The sequence below is a fragment of the Pinus tabuliformis genome, chromosome 1_1 (assembly GCF_031772625.1).
Source record: "Pinus tabuliformis cultivar Carrire ecotype Pingquan chromosome 1_1, CPIR1, whole genome shotgun sequence".
In the NCBI taxonomy this organism is placed as follows: domain Eukaryota; kingdom Viridiplantae; phylum Streptophyta; class Pinopsida; order Pinales; family Pinaceae; genus Pinus; species Pinus tabuliformis.
The window spans coordinates 378,643,179-378,660,862 of NC_142297.1; positions in this window are offsets into that span (position 1 = coordinate 378,643,179).

The following is a 17,684-nucleotide window of genomic DNA, read 5'->3' on the forward strand; positions in this document are numbered from 1 at the left end:
GCAGAAGTCGAGAAGCTGTTGAAAGCAGGTTTCATTTATCCGATCCCGTTAACGGATTGGGTATCGAATATTGTTCCGGTTAACAAGAAACAAGGAACAATAAGAATATGTATCGACTATAGGGATATAAATCGTGCTTGTCCAAAAGACAACTATCCTACGCCCTATATCGATCAAATAATTGATGATTGTGCCGGCAGTGAAATATTTTCCTTTATGGACGGTTTTTCCGGTTACAACCAAATCAATATTCTACCTGCCGATCAACCAAAAACGGCTTTCATTTGTCCTTGGGGGACATTTGCTTACTGCAAATTACCTTTTGGACTTAAGAATGCCGGAGCCACTTTCCAACGGGCAATGTCTTACGCGTTTCACGACATCAAGCACATTGTGCAACCGTATCTCGATGATTTGCCTGCTCATTCTTTACATCGAGCTGATCACCTTGTCCACTTACGCGCTATTTTTATGAGGTGTCGGCATTATCGAATTCGGTTGAACCCACACAAATGTGTCTTCTGCATAGAAGTGGGACGATTGCTAGGATTTGTCGTTTCAAAAGCCGGTATCCGCGTCGATCCCTCGAAGGTCGAAGCCATCATCAAATTGCCTCCTCCTTCGAGTTTGCGCCAACTCCAAAGTTTGCAGGGGAAAGCAAACTTTTTACGTCGATTCATTCCTAACTACGCCGAGGTTACAAAGGGTTTCACCCGGTTGTTGAAACAAAACGCTCAATTTTCTTGGGATGAGATAGCTCAGAAATCTTTTGATGCACTTAAGCACGCGTTGACCCATGCACCGTTGCTGCATCCTCCCAACTACAACCAGGACTACTTTTTGTATCTCGCCGCCTCCCACTCCACCATTGGAATGGTCTTAGTTCAGGAAGATGAATTCGGAACGGAACATGTGATATATTATCTTAGTAGGACGTTAAATCCCACTGAGCTAAAATATTCGCATGTGGAGAAATTGGCCCTGGCAGCTGTTCAGGCTGTCCAGCGTTTTCGTCATTACATTCTTCTCCGTAAAACTACAGTGATTTCGGATTGCAACCCTATGATCTATATTTTGACTAAACAATTGCTAGGGGGCAAGTACTCCAAATGGATTGTTATCCTGCAGGAGTTCGATTTGGAGTTCGAGAAGTCCAAGTCTAAGAAATCCTTAGTTTTTGCGGAATTGATGTGTGACTTCCCGCGTGCTGACACGGAAACTGTGGCAGAGGAACCCATTGCGGACGAATCTCTGTTTCTTATCAGCACTTTAGATCCGTGGTATGGGGATATAATCGTCTATCTCCAAACCCAATCCTTTCGGCCCGAAGCTTCAAAGTCGGAACGCCGGAAAATTCGATTCCAGTCCCAACAGTACAGAATTATTGGAGATACTCTTTATCGTCGTGGGGCGGACTTGGTTTTTCGTCGTTGCTTAACTCATGAAGAGGCAGAAAGGGTTCTGAATGACTGTCATTCTGGAGCATGTGGCGGTCATATGTCTGGGTATGCCACAGCTCAGAAGGTGTTGCGTGCTGGCTATTTCTGGCCGTCCATGTTTAAAGATTGTATCATTGCGGTCCGGAAATGCCACAACTGTCAAGTGTTTGATCGCAAGATGCGCGCACCACCTGCTCCTCTCCACCCTATAATTGTCGTTGGTCCTTTTGCTAAATGGGGTATCGATTTTATTACATGTAACCCTCACTCGGCCGGGGGGCATGCGTATATCATCCTTGCGGTTGATTATTTTACTAAGTGGGCCGAGGCGATGCCTACATTCGAGGCAAGCGGCAAGACAGCAGCGATTTTCGTATTCAATCATATTATTGCTAGGTTTGGTGTCCCACAAGCGATAATCACTGACCATGGGCGCCATTTTCGAAACATTATGATGACAGAACTTACAAGCCAGCTTGGTTTACGTCATGATAGTTCTACTCCTTATTATCCTCAAGCAAACGGTTTGGTTGAATCCATCAACAAAGTTCTAGTTATCATGATCCGACGAATCATTGGTATTCATCGGTCGAATTGGCATAACATGTTATTTTCAGCGCTTTGGGCATACCGAACCTCAGTAAAAACATCAACAGGGTTCACTCCTTTCCAACTAGTTTATGGTTTGGAAGCAGTGTTGCCCATTGAATGCGAAATCCCATCACTTCAAATGGCTATCGAATTACTCCCAGCTACTTCCGAAGAGGAGAAGCGTCTGTTATACTTAGCTAAATTAGATGAGACTCGACGTGATGCTGCTTTGGCAATCGAGACTCACGCAAAAAGGATGAAAGCTCAGTATGATCGTAACGTGACCCCTCGTAATTTTTCGGAAGGAGACCTAGTGCTATTATATGATCAAGCTAACGATAAATTAGGTGCTGGAAAATTCGTTCCCATGTGGCATGGGCCCTACATTGTCAAGCGAAAGCTAGCAAAAGGGGCCTATGAGCTGGTAGATTTTGATGGGGACTCTTTGGGTAAGCCCAGAAATGGACTTTACCTAAAGAGGTATTATGCTTAAATGGTGGGTATGGAGATTTAGTTAGTTTAGTTAGGTTAATTTTTCTTTCTAGCTGGTATGTTTGCTTAGTTTAGACTGTGTGCTTAGTTTAGAGAGTGTGTTTTTTGTCGTTATTCTGGCTTATCTTGGTTTTACTCTTGATATTGCAGATGTCGACGCCTCTCCAAACGTACATTGGATTTGCTGATGGTGCTTGTCGTAGTACACGGAATATCTCTTCCGCAGCTTGGGTTATCTATTCGCCCTCTGACGAGTTAGTTTCTATGCATGGGGTGAGCCTCGGTCAAACAACAAACAACATTGCAGAATACAGTGCAGTGATTGAATTATTATCTGAATCTATTTCATTTGGGATTCGGAGTTTGATAGTGAGGTTAGATTCTGAACTCGTTGTATTACAGCTTAATAGAGTCTATGCCATTAGAAATCCAGTGTTATTAAGATTGTTTTTGAGGGTGCGTCTCTTGGAACGTGAATTTGATTACATTGAATATCAGCATATTCCAAGGTCTTTAAATACATTAGCAGATGCAATGGCGTCTCGAATGTTAAATAGACATTTGTAACAATCATAAATGTAAATTTATAAACATTTCATCACACATGTTTAACAAAATAAGCCGGTAATAATGATATATATAGATAGGAGTGTGTCAAAAATATACATCGTCTTCGATCATAGGTTGAAAAACACCTTATGATCGGCAAAAATGATAAGTACAAAAAACCAAAAATGTCACATGTGTCTACAAAAGTGACTAGCCAATCACTGGTGGTGCTCTCTATACGAGACCACTGCCCGCGCTACCCTACACAGGAACCTCCTGAAAGGTCCTGGGACTGCGACCACGTAGCGCTGAAGTCGGATAGGAATGTCATCTATAGTGGTCTCTGGTATACCCGCCGTCAGACGCTCTAGATCCTGTTCCAGCTCGGCTAAGGTCTCTGCGGCCGCATCCTGTGGGGCCGGTGCTGGTACAGCTGGTACTCTTCTCTCAAAAGCCCGGAGATTGGCCGGACGCCGTGGACCTACATCTGCATTTTGAAAATTTGTGCTGTCAGTTTTGAGACGATATATAAAAAACAAAAAAAAATAGATAATTTAAAAACTTGTGAAAAATGAAATACCTCTGTCGTCCCATTGTTCTCCCTGTGGAAGAACCATGTCCGGATCATTGCGAAAATCCATTCCGGCATAAGGAAAATCCTGAATCGCAAAGACCTGGCCCTCCAGCCAGTGAAAGTAACCATCAGGAAATCGAACAACTGCTGCTCCCTCATCAGGATGCCGGGCCATTACCGCAACCCATCTCGTCAACTTAGGCTCCCGAGGAGCCCCAACTGGAACTGTAAGATGCTGGGGGATCAGCATTGGAACTCTCTCTAGGGCAAAGCTCACAACTAAAGGCCCATATCCAAAGGTCTTCAGTTGTCCGTTCTTTGCCCTGGTTAGTTGGCCCTTCATATTGGCCAACACAGCATCGCACCAGTTGAAAATGGTGCCTCGGAAGCAATCTATAGCCATCCGCATTTGGGAACCAGTGGCTATGTGCAAAGCGGCAGCACCGCAAAGTCTGGTAACTGTAAAGGCAATTACCATAAGTTCAGGTCGGGATATGTATTTGATTTCTATCCCCTTCTCCTGGTTTTGATTGTTGCACCACTCTAGCCGGAGACTAGCAAGGGATTGGCCACCCGGCCTAGTCCCGAATAGAGAGAGTTGCTCGCCCCTGTTAGGCAAGCCAGTGAGAAAGTATATGTCGGAGGACTCTATCTCGAGCTGGTGTTCTCCGATGTAAAAACATTGATCCTGAATGTTCCACCTTTCAACCAGCCACTCTAAGAATGGCACCTGGGCCCTCATGCCAGGTATGGCCCAGTACTTGTAGAGACCGCATGCCTTTAAAGCATCAATGGAAGGTTGATGACCTATTGCGGCCAAATCGACATCTTCGTGTTCTCTTTCACGCCAATCTAGCATGGTGGGCAATCTACACACCAAAAAACATTAATTAGAATTCATAAAATAAAATTTGATGGTTGATTTTTGTGTTTGGGGTTTGAAAATCCGCTTTGCGCGGAGTACGCACCCCGCGTTCAGAAAACAGAGCGGCGGTACGCAGCTGTTCTGAAGGTGGGCTGCGTACTCCGACCATTTTCCCATATACGAAAATGTCGGGGTACGCAGGTCGCCCATGGGGCACCTGCGTCCCCCGAAAGGCGGACTCTAAAACCCTAAACCCTCCAAAAAATCAAACTAAAACTTGAAATGAAATTCTAAACGGATGAAATTGAAGAGGAGGATGTTGTGAAATACCTGAAAGAGACGGCGCTCGATTCTGACGGTCGGATTCTCCGCAAAGTCCACGGGAAGTTTCTTGTCAAAAGCCCTTTTCTCAACCTCAACAGTAAAATGGTAAAAATGACATGGTAAAAAGTCTTTTTATAGGTTTTTTGGATGAATGAATGCTAAGTTTGTTTATTTTTCACCATGAAAGGATATTTTTCAATGTATTTTTGCCCATCTTAAACAGGTATGAGTAATGTGTTGTTTTTGTGCAGGACAAAAGGACTTTAGGGTAAAATCATCATTTTTCACGAACCAAGACATCAGAGTCATCTTTTAAGCCCTTTTCTGACTCCTAAAACATGAAAAGATTGCCGAGCGTTTCTTTTACACTCGTTAAAACGGAATTAAAAGACGGTCCTCTTACAGCCCTTTTCTGACCGTAAAAACACGAAAAGATTGCCGGATTTTTGTCGTTTCAAATTCGATACTGGAAATAAAACGACATGCCTCTGATCGCTTTTTACTTTTCAGGTCAAAGGCATTAATCATGAAAGTACTCCTTGGTCGCAAGATCAAGCGGTTCTCTCAGGTATTATTTTATACTTTTTCGGGCTTGGGAGACACAAATTTACGAAAAAGTTCACCTTGGAGTCTTCTTTAGTTTTTTCAGACTCTCTAAAATGAAAAACGCCGAGTTTCTCCTATACTGGACTCGTTAAAATTTCACAGTAAAGGACCTGTTCGATTACAAACAGGAACGGACCACTCCTTCTTAGGGTCCGAATCTAAACTAAGTTGGACTCATCCGAAGGATGAGCTTATAATCAAGCATATGTTATCCTCCTCAAGCTTGTAAAAAATAAAGAGGTACTTGCCAGAAATGGTGGGGGAAAAGAGAGAAGAATGAACCTATTTGTTATCCTTTGTTACAGAAGAACCTTATCACCGCTCTTGAACACGACACTTTTCATTCACCTGGGTTGGGAAATCCTTTGCCTTAAAGTTGATCAAACCACTTTGAAAGTCTTCAACCGTTTCCGGGTATTAACTTTGGGTCAATCGTCACCAAGCCATCTGTCGTGTCGTTATGTGTTCAAGAGGTCTCTGCAAATAAACCATTCATATGCAAAATACTTGTCATCCATTTGACCATCCCTGAGTCAGTCCTTACAGCAACATTTCTTCAACTTGAACAATGATTTCGTGTTGTGGGCTTGCCTGCAACGGGTCGCTTTCTATCGACATCAGCACATTATCTAGAAAGATGACTTAGAAATCGTCAGTACCTTGAAGTCTGCATGCATCAATGGCAGGTTTCTCGCCTTTGACGACAGTTTACATCATTGACTTTCGATCAAAGGATTCCGTGACGTGTTCGACATCAACCCATTCATTCACATTTCATGGATTGTACTGGGTACTTTGAGAACCATTGACATTACTGGTGGTCTCTCTCACACTTGTTAATGGTTTACATCATTGACTGGTAATCAAGTGGTTTCTACCATGCTCGACATCAACTCATTTATTCGCATGGATAGAATCGTACCAATTCGGGAAGTAGAAATGAAGACCCTGGATCTAGTTTCCACCATCCAGGCTGCGAGGAGTTTTGTATTCATTATATAGTAGACTAATCATAAACAGATGGCTGCGTCCATACTGTGTCTACAAAAGTCTATGATTGTGATGTACTGCAAAATCATTCTTGTATCAGAGCAGTAGTTAGATTGTTAGTTAAAGTTTTCAATCTGAGTATGGGAATGCCTACCTCAGCGATGATATCATCTTATATATGTATTTTGTGTTGAATATTTGCAGGTTCTGACCGGGTTCTCCGCAAGATACTCCTTGAAATGATAAAGTACTTCACCCTTCCTAGATCATAAAAACCCTAATCTACTACAGGCTTCGCACTTTAGGGGGCAATCTGTTACACTAAAAAATGTCACCATGACTATTTGCAGTTAGTATGGCTCCATCCACTGTCATACTATCCTCCTTGGCAAGTCTCATGCCTCTGCTCTCCATGTCAAACTTCAAGAAAGAGAGAAAGTCATTAAAAGTCAATTATCTCTGGTACGCAGTTTCTCTTAGCCTTACCTGCGTGTACGCAACCCAAGTTCACAATACCTGCGTGTACGCAACCCAAGTTCACAATACCTGTGTACTTGTACGCTCTGTATGTAAAGGGGTGGGTGCGTACTCCTGTAAAGGTCAAAAGGCGCAAGTTTCACTCCAAAAAAGTTACTTGTGGTCATTTCTAGAGTCTTCTAGAAGCTTGTTTGACGTGTATGAAGCGCCTCCAGATGGTTCATGTATCCCTACCTAAGAGGAACTTATCCCATCAAGAGGGGAGCTATCCCATCCAAAGAGGGGCTTATCCCATTGATGTTGGACCTGAATAACTTCCTCTAGAGCACTATAAATACAGGCATTGGGCCAAAGGGAGGAGAGGTTGAAAGCTGAACATTCCTAAGGGTAGATGCTGCTGGAATTAGGACTTCCTTGTAGAAGCTTGTGAGGAGAGATTACCATCTTTACTTGTTTCCATTGGGAGGTGGGTGAGCTGATCAGAGTAAGGGAGAACTCTTGTGGACCCTGGGAGGAGCTTGCACAACACCAAGGCTCAGGTTGTAATGGTTCCTTTTGTTACCTTTTAATACAAATTAGTCCATTCTTCTCAACAATTTGTTATTAATGAGTTGTTTCATATACTCCTTGGTCTATATGTTAAATATGTTTTATTTTATGTGATATTCAGGTGCTATTTAATCGTTTGATTGTTAGTGAATGCAGGTTTCGAAGGGAAGGAGGAGCTCATCCGAATCAATGAAGCTGGACTACTACAACAGCGTTGGATTACAGGTAGGATCTAAACACTTGATTTCTCATATTATAAAAGCATATTTAGGGAAGGATTGCTCTTATTTGTCTTGTTTGTCATTAGAAAGTCTTAAGCTTCTAGGAAGGTCGGTTGTGTCTGCACTAACGACTCTTTCCACGTGACATGAATGGTTAAGGGCCCAAGGTCCTGTGTAGATAAACCATAGTCCTCTCATCCTTAGTTCATTATTGATGCATATTTTGTTCTTCCTCCCTCCATCAATCCTTATCAACTCTTTCGTAGTGACCACCCTTTTAAGTAATTTTATGTTTTTCTTGACAAACTTCTCGACTAGTTCATAGGATCCCTGTGGTCCTTCCTCCAAATGGTCAATAATTTACATCTTAGTATCTTGCATATGTGAGAATGTCCTTCTGATAATCGAGACACAATATTTTTCATTCTTGTTTTGACATTGTCTGAATGAGCTGATGTAATACTAGTGTAAAAGTTATGGAGCAACTAAAAGATCAACTCATCACATTCCAAATTTAGTATGAATATGCCAAAGTTGAATTCTTCCATGACTGTTAAATTTTTACATCGGTTCTAAGAGGTAGGAAGCATGATTTTATTCAACCATTGAAGGCCTTCCACTATCAACTACAATTTCTCCCACATAAGATCATTATTTTAAGACAATATTCGGGATGTTAAAGCTATGATCTTGCTAAGACAAGAAGCAATTGTGAGCTTCACCTCTTCGCAAGGATGCTCTGAGAGTTTGGGTTGTATTAATGCAAGCATAAATGGCCTGAGATTCCAACTGAGTTTCCTGCATTCTGGTTTCCCCACCTCTAAGAGCCATGTGTCTAATTCCTCCAATTCCTGAGGGTCTATGGTTGACATTGTTCGTTGCAATTAAGATCCAAGTGCAAATAACTTAGCTCCTCTTTCTTGTCCTTCCTTCACTTCCCATGGGCATTTTTGTTGCATAATGGCATAGAACATTTTTGAGAAAGACTTACTATTCTATTATAAAGTGGTATTGCTAAGGAAAGGCACCATGCTTCTTTTATTTAATCTAGAATTTTGTCCAAATTTTTTTCAGTGTTTTCTAGGGAAAGTCCCATCTCTCCTCATACCAAAGCATGAATACACTAATTCTTCAATGGATTTTTCCCCAATATAAGCTAAATACAAACTTGATTGGTAATATTAAGATGATTGTACCACCTCTTTCCTTTCCTATTCCCTTATTTTTTAACACAAAATCTCCTTTCTATCGTCAAACTCCAAAATTTGACAAACCCCTTGTCAAATGCTAAAACCAATCAAAATTTTCAAAACTATAAACATGGTTTAGTGCATAGGCCACCATCTTTCATGCTTCCACACAAATATTTTCGAGCATAAAATCTGTATAGATGGAAAGAGAATAATTTTTCAGGTAAAGACTTGGATCTTCATACGTTAATCAAGAGTCTATGGACCTAATAATTATGCCCTTTTGAGTGATCAATGGATCATGTGCGACATTGAATTTGATGTTAGAGGTTTCAGATGTATAGGCATAAGACTATATTCAACAATGATAAACCTCTACACCAATCCAACCACTTAATGCAACATACTATATAATAAAAAAAAACATAGCATTACTTTATTTAATTATGGTAACCTGCCATGAAATATTGTGATGAGATATAATTTACTCGATTCTACAAAAACACTAATGTGTGAGTGATCTTGATGTGGCGAGATCATTTTATCTAATTTAAGCAAATAAATACTTTGGTGTGCACCTAAAGAGGACCATGGTTGGCTCCTTGACTGACGCTACGGTAAAAATAATATTGTTTATGCCAAAACTGAATCCTATGAAACTTTCTTGTCTCCTTCGTGTGCTTAGAGGGTTGTGGTAATAGATATGGGGACGCTCAACTCCTTTCTCTACTCAGGAAGTTGTTGTGATAGTGTTTAGGCAATGCGACCAATGCTCACGCTATATCAACTAATCAGCATGCAACACTCATACTCCCTTTCGCCTTCCATTGAAATGAATCAGAGGCTGAAACCAATCTAACACCTATACTCATTAGATGGCTCAGTGTTCATTTTAACACATAAAATTACCCTCCTCACGACCTCGACTGCTACTGAGAAACATCACCCTTCATATCAGTAATGTGACTGTTTGGTTATGAGCGCCTTGAATTCCCTTCTGTCAGTGGTATGGTCCCATGCGATTGATTCGATGGGTCTGCATGATTTTCGGCCGAACTCCTTGCACTAGTGATTTGAATACTCCCTTTCATGGTGAGGTGCCTCCCGGAAGGTGAAATGGTGGATTAGACCATTCATGACCTGATCCACAGCTCAACAATGTCGGTAGAGTGTTTTGATGCAATCTATGCCTATGGCTATTGGTTCCATCATCAATGGCCCTTAGATTCACTCGCTAAAGAAACAATATTATGCCCTATTTCCATCTAACTCGGTTCCCTTTGATGAAAGTGTTATCACCAAAAATTGATCATCTAGCCTAATTTACTAGATGGAACCAAGTACACCATCTAAAGTCACTTTTACCATAGTAAAATTGCTTTCATTGTAAGAAATTACTTAATAAACCACCTTTCTTAAGTAATTTATAATTAAACCCATTAAGAATAATTAAATAAATCACTATTTATTTGATTTTCTTCTAGGAATAATTAATTAAACCATTGTTCAATTATTATTCCTTGTCAGATTTTACCCAATTATGAAAAATCAAAAGATAAATTATTAATTATCTTATTTCTCTCTAGGAATAATTAATTAATCACTAATTAATTATTATTCCTTGTCAAATTTGACTAAATCTCTTGGGAATAATTAAATAAATCATTATTTATTTGTTATTCCCTAACCAATTTCTTGAGATGATAAATAAATCATTTATTTATTTATTATTTCTTAATAAAAGTTTAAATACATTTTCCCTCCTAACAAAATATAATAAAATATTCCAAGTGGTTATTCCAAGAATGGGGTTAATAATATTTTATTATTGCTCATTATTCGAGGATAACTCAATATTTTGTTAGAGGGTTTTTCCATTCATTGTTCAATTTCCATTATTTTTGTTGTTGCACTCATTGCTGTAACTCTTATTATTTTCAGTGTTGCACACCATTTCTCTTCCATTTGTGTTCCCATTAAGCTCAAACATTGTATTCGCTAGGTTTTAACATTACAGAGGAGAGAGACTCTACACAAGCAAAAAACATTTTAGGATAGTCAAGAACCCATGCCATAGAGGGGGATTGGTAAAATTTATTTGTTCCCTTCATAGGTGTTATAATAAAATATATTCTTTGTATATCTGGTTTCCATTGGATGATTGGAGTTATTACTGTTTCTTTTTGTTGTTTAACTATGATTGTGTCATAGGTCAGGACTTTGCTAGGTTTTGTTTCTATCATTTGCTGCAAATCTACAATGTTTAGTAGCCATTTATATTGTTCAGACTGTTTGTCATCTGCAGTCTTAAGTGGGTTCTTTTCGTACATATTTGAGACGAAAACACTACAACAAAATTGGCAACTCCATTGGTTTTTTACTTTAGATCTAGAAACTTGGGTGACCTTCAATTTTCAGGTTAGGGTTTTTTATTTGTTTAGAATCTCAAGGTTATTAAGTAGCTTTCTAACCCTAGATATGTCAAATTTCTAACTTCTGCAAGTTTTCTGCCCTTTTCTGCAGGTCACAGGAAGGAGCTGCGATAGAGACGATAGTTTTTCTAAGATTTTCCAACCGAGAATAAAGGATCAAAAAATCACACTTTTTAGCCCAAAAAGTACGATCTCGAGTCTAGAGTGCATATTTCACCCCAAAAACTTCGATCCCCCCTAAAAATAGTTTAGTACTTGCGATTTTAGGGTTTCCGTGTTTTTAACATATCTGTTTCTAGGTTTTGTCGAGAGCTATGTGTTGGGTTGTTTGACCTCTATCTCGTCCTGCTTAGGCCTTGATCTACTATCATTTACTCGTCAAAGTGGAATTTATCTCCTTAGGGCTTCTAGTATGCTTCCACTTTTATATGAGGAGTTTATCTAAGTAAGAAGTCTAAGTTTCCTGAACACTTTCAGCCATATTTTCCACATATGTACTGTTTTCTCTTAGCTCTCCAAAGATAGTTTGTATCCATCCATGGTTTCATATTAAACCCTATTTGGTTATTGGCCTTAGGGTCCCATTGGTTTCCCTAGTATTTACACCCATCTCCCTATTGTTTTGTAGTGATCTTCCTCTCTAGTTTTTTCTTGTTTCTACACCACTTTCTAGTAACCTAGTGTCATTTCATCCCAGTCACATCGACACTTAGATCCCCTGAACTTTTTAGTCTGTTTTTATTTGATTTCACCACCAACCAGCATAGTGTTTGCAAATTCAGTTTGGGTAGGGTTTAGCTAATGGTTTTGTTGTTCATTTACTCTTGTTAATTTTAGTTTATTTTCAACAATCTTTTTTCTTTTTGACAAAAATGATTTTGGCTTAATCAATAAATACACTTGCACACATAGGCACACCTTAAGTGAAGGGCAGTTGGTTTCCACCCCCAAGCCAAGATTGAACATAATAAATTTATCTCCACTCGTTGAGGCAAAGTCATATTGTTGATATCCCTTCACCATTTTTATGTCACATGTGTCTTATCACCATTGTGCCACCGAGGCATTTGTCAAAGAGACTCTTATAGCTTTATCCCCATTTTTCACTCTGGCATATTACTCCTCCCCACTGGGTTTGAGTTCATAGCCCTCTGCGTCCCCATACTGACTATTCTCCTGGTTCATCTGAATGCTAGCCTCCTTCACCACATATTGTCACCATGTTTGGACCCACAGCTGGTGTAGGAACCCAACCTGGTGTTGGCTCTAGTTCTACCCTAGTGATCACATCTAGAGGAGCAATCTCATGAACCGTTCAAAAAACTCCCATACTCCCTTTTATGGCTAGCTTAAGTCTCCTAGATTTTAGCGAGTTGATAAATGACCCAATACACCACGATGTTGGTTGGCATGCTATGCCGACTAAGCTTCCCTCAAATATCCCAAAGTTTGAGGGTAATTCTGGAGAGGATCCTACTGATCATGTTCACTCCTTCCACATGTGGTGTTCATCCAACTCCATTATCGATGACTTCATTCACTTTCGGTTGTTCCAATTCACACTCACTAGAGATGCTACAAAATGGTATGTAGACTAGCCCACCACATTTCATTCCATTTTCGTGATGCTTGCTAAATTTCTCCTCTCATATTTCTAGCTACCGCTCTCAGACAACACTGATAAAAAGATATTGACCTCATTTCATCAGTCCTCTACCACTCACCTTTCCGAGCATGTTCAAGAGTGGCATAGAAGGAGGAGCACATGTCGTGCCCCACACTTTGAAGACCGTGTCTATCTATATTGGTTTCTTAGGAGCCTTTTAGCACCCATTGGAAAAGATGTCGTGTCCCATGTGTAATCTGGTTCTGTCTGTACCGTCATTCTAAGCCTTCCCCATCCTAGAGTTTCTAATGCATAGGGGAAATCTTACGTTGCCGACAGTACCATTGGAACCCTTTCACATCCTTCCCGATATACTCAACAATGTTATGGCCATCCATAGGGGGGCACCAGTTCCTCCAACACTTATGCCCCTCCTGCTAGCAACATGTTTTCAAGGGCCCAACCTATCTACCAAACCATTGCTACTCCTTATGAACAATCGAGCACTCCAGCCCCTCAAGCATTAATATCGCAGCCTCCACAGCTACTACCCCGTTAGGGTCAGGTGTTTGCATAGCAGAGTGCAACCAATCCCTAAAATTTGAAGAAAAATAATAAGGGGAAGGGTAACAAGGGTAACAAGGGTAACCAAGGTAATCAAGGTAATCAACCTAATGAATCCTAGGGGAACCAACCTAACACCAACAACCAGAAACAGGGAAGCCAACCCAATCAAAACAAGGCTATTCATACGAACAAGCCTTATGCATGTTGTGGTGTACATGGCCATTATACACATGAGTGTGCTATCTTACCCCAGATGCGCCAAATGTGGGAATCTCAAGCACCTTCTAGAGGCCAACAATTGCCTCAGAATCATGCACCATCTCAACTGATAGTGCTTACAAATCCATTCCCTCAACAAGGATTTGTTTCTTCTCAACCTCACCCAGGTCAAGCAGCCCACCCTCCCCAACCTTCTAGTCCTGGTGACTACTAGATCCTCATGATGAGCTTTGATGAGGTTAATCCCTTCGATATCAACTTGTAAACTCAATCACGTCAATATGATAAGCCATCAACTTCATCTACCACTGATTCGAAAGCCAACGCTTCTACTAAGCCTCTTATGACATCAAATGTTCTGTTACAGATCCCTCAACCTAAAACTGATGCAATTCCCAAGATCCCAAATGGACCATTACGCCATAACATGCCTTCTAATTGAGTTGCCCATACATACAGTATAGTAGATGACTTGGCGCAATCACTTTCCGCCATGTTGACGCTAGATGTACTCCAGTCATGCCCATCTCAAAAGAAAGATCTAATAACTTCTTTGGGCATAGTAGATCCTTCTAAAGATCATTTGATTGTCTTCCCAGTTGATACATCAAAACATCCCCCATTACCTTGCTCCATTGCTTTCTAGGTACTAGTCCGAGTCCGTAATGTCATCATCTCCTGATGCATTACTGACGATGGTGCATCCACCTGTGTGATGTCTACTACCCTTTGGAAAAAACTTTAGTCACCTGAGTTGTCCCCCTCCACCATCACTTTGCATGCTTGGGACAGACACTCCTTCTAGCCTCTTAGCATGTACTGCAACTATCTAATGACCCTTGCGGGCAAGACTCTCCATGTAGATATTGAGGTTATTGATGCCCCTTTAGATTGAAACATTCCCTTGGGTTGTAGTTACACATATGCCACGTTAGCTATTGCATCTTAGGTTTTCTGCAAGATGTGCTTCCCCCATGAAGGGAAGATCGTTACCATAGATCAGTCGGTCTAGTACGAGCTGGAATCCATGACGTCCCTCGAGTTCATTATCTCATCAGTGTTAGATAAGAAGTCTTCAACTCCTCTCACTGGTGTTTCACCTAGACTCTATAAAGATTCCTCATTGTTAGGTTCCTTCCCTGGTCCTCCCCCTCTCATCTTAGAGCCTAAATCTTTCAGCGTCATGGGTTGTCCTCAAGCAGTTTAGTACATTCGATCCACAACGAGCTCCTCCATACTATGCGGTTACCATCCCAGCTGAGCCATCCAGATCCACCCCCTAGGACCTCCTCCATTTTTGGGTGCCTCTCCTATCTTCCCCTAGGAATTTTTCCTCCAGGTCTCAACCATCCAGGAGTTGTTTCGTCGGGACATTACCTTGTAGGCCAGGTACCTTTCTTACTTCCCCCTCCTGCAATATTTTATATCCCTATCATGGCTTCGTTGGTCCTTACCAACATGACTTTAGGGATCCCTGTATGGTACATTTATCCCCTTGCAAAAATTCTTCCTGGTTAGCTAAGACCTTATTGTGCTCTAACCCCGGTTCAACCGGTCCCTATGGCCCCTACGACTACTTTAGTTCCATCACAACCTCAAGAGAAACCCACTCCTATTGCTAAAGCATCTGCACAGGGAGGAAAAGCTAAGAGGAAAGAACCTAAGGACAAGGCTCCCCAACCTCCTCCAGTCCGCAAGGCCGCAAAGTCGTCACCTCTGTGCACTTTGTATAAAGTTGTAGGGCACGCGACCAATAATTTTCCCGAGCTTCCTCATCTCAAACCTTTGGTTCATGAAACATTCCCTGAGTAAAATATCCCTAAAGTCCATGTTAACTTACTAGGTCCACCCAATAAACTCATAACGTTACACAAAAATCACCCTTGTGCCCTGTGTGATCATCATGGTGACTACTCCCATTGTTGCCCTCATGTCAACAAATTTTGTGATTTCCTTAAGGCACTTCGCGAATATGAGACCACTCATAATGGATCACCTTCTCCTCTTCCTATGGATTTTTGTACCAATAGTAAACCAGAATAGGGGGAATCTGGTCCCACCATCATGATCCCTTCCCTAGATGTCGAGATGATGGACACCACGTGCCATATCCTTTACTTGTCATCATCCTTGAGTTCCTCGTAGGCAATCCTTTATCTACTATCTTGTCGTCTACCATTCCATATAATGCGTACGTGGACCTTCTTTCTCAGGTTGATGCACTAGGTACCGTGCCGCATGATGTAGTCAATATTCGTCTCGTCCGCTCATCTTCCATTTTCATGAGGACATTATGGAAGCTATCTCTACCCCTAATTACCCTTGCACTTAGGCAAGGGGGAATATTTTTTCCAGGATTCTAAAGGCCATTTCCTTCCTAATAATCCCAATGCAATCTACCTAAAGAAATTTTTCTCATAGCTTATCTCTTTGATTTGCATGTCTTTATTTCTGTCATGAAGTGAGGTAGGATGCATCATCTCATTTGTCGTCTTTTACACCTTTCAGATAGATCCATCATCCACACCATATATCGGTCATGTTGATGGTGCAAGTCGCTTCTCCAGGAATATAGCCTCAGCACCCTGGGCCATTTTTACTGCCTTGCAAACATTAGTGATTTCGAACAATGTATGCATTGCATCTGCCACCAATAACCAGGCCAAATATGATGAAGTGGTAGGTTTGTTAGTGGATTCCCTTTCTCATCACATCCTTCATCTTCATGTTCATTTATATTCCTTGCTATGTGTCATGAAATTGAATGGTGTGTATCATGTGCATAACCAAGCCATATTTAGAAAATATCTGCGTGTTAAGATGTTGGTACGTGAATTTGAAACCATCACTTTTAGTCCAGTTCCTAGAGCCCAAAATAGCTTTGTAGATACCATTGCAAAAAACATTCTAGATTGGCATTTATCACATGTATACCACAGAAGACAACCATAAGCAAAACACATTGCGAAACATCATCGCAATATAAAAATGCATAATCATATTACGTATCATATAAGTGTTCAGAGCCCATAGCTCTAAATACATCTGACATGCCCATAACATGTTACAAAAATCAAAATCAAAGGGACCCACATGTCCCCATATCTATTCACTATCTAAAGGATCACGCACCAAAGGCTCTGCCCCAGCTACACATAGATCACATACTACATGACCAGCCATCGCAATGCGCCGCATGATACCTCGCCACTCTAAGGGAAGGCCATTACACTCATATATGTATCGATCATCTAGCTCATGCCATCCACACTTAGAAACTCTGGTCAATAGTACCCCACATCTATGGTGTAGATAAACGAGTAGCACACTATCCTCTGGACCTCGACAAGATGATGATGTTCCCAAATCTATAGCCACAAGCACAGCAGCTCGTCTTACTTTTCTTACAGGTTTTACTGGTGCTATGTCTACATACCACATATTTTACACTTAGTACCATATACATGTGATAAAAATATGAAATTCACCATAAAAATAGCAACTTAACAATTACCGTTTGGTCCCCATGCTTGCCTGAGTGAAAGTGGCAAGTCAGGATCTCCCTGATAGTTCATCCCACTATAAGGATAATCGTCAATCTAGAGGGGCATCTGATCCCAATGTGAAAAAAATGTCAGTAGGAACACCCGTTCGAATCCCCATCCTCCTCTCGGCAATAGCTACGCCCAGTGGCGGATCTTGGACTCCTGTGGGTCCCCATATCGGATCTATACATGAGGAAGGACGGTGAGTATCTTCTCAAAGAGGAATGCACATTGTACTGTACCAAAAACATAGTCATGGCTCACCTACATAGACTTAACTATCATTTCACCAATGATAGCATCATCTCAGCCCAACCATAGTAGATCCTAGCCAAAACACTCTCAACTAACATCATTTTCCCACCAATGATGTGGTGGAACACATGGCCGCCCAAGACCCGTAGCACAACTGCAAAAAAAACGTATGTCTCTAGATGGTCTAAAATGG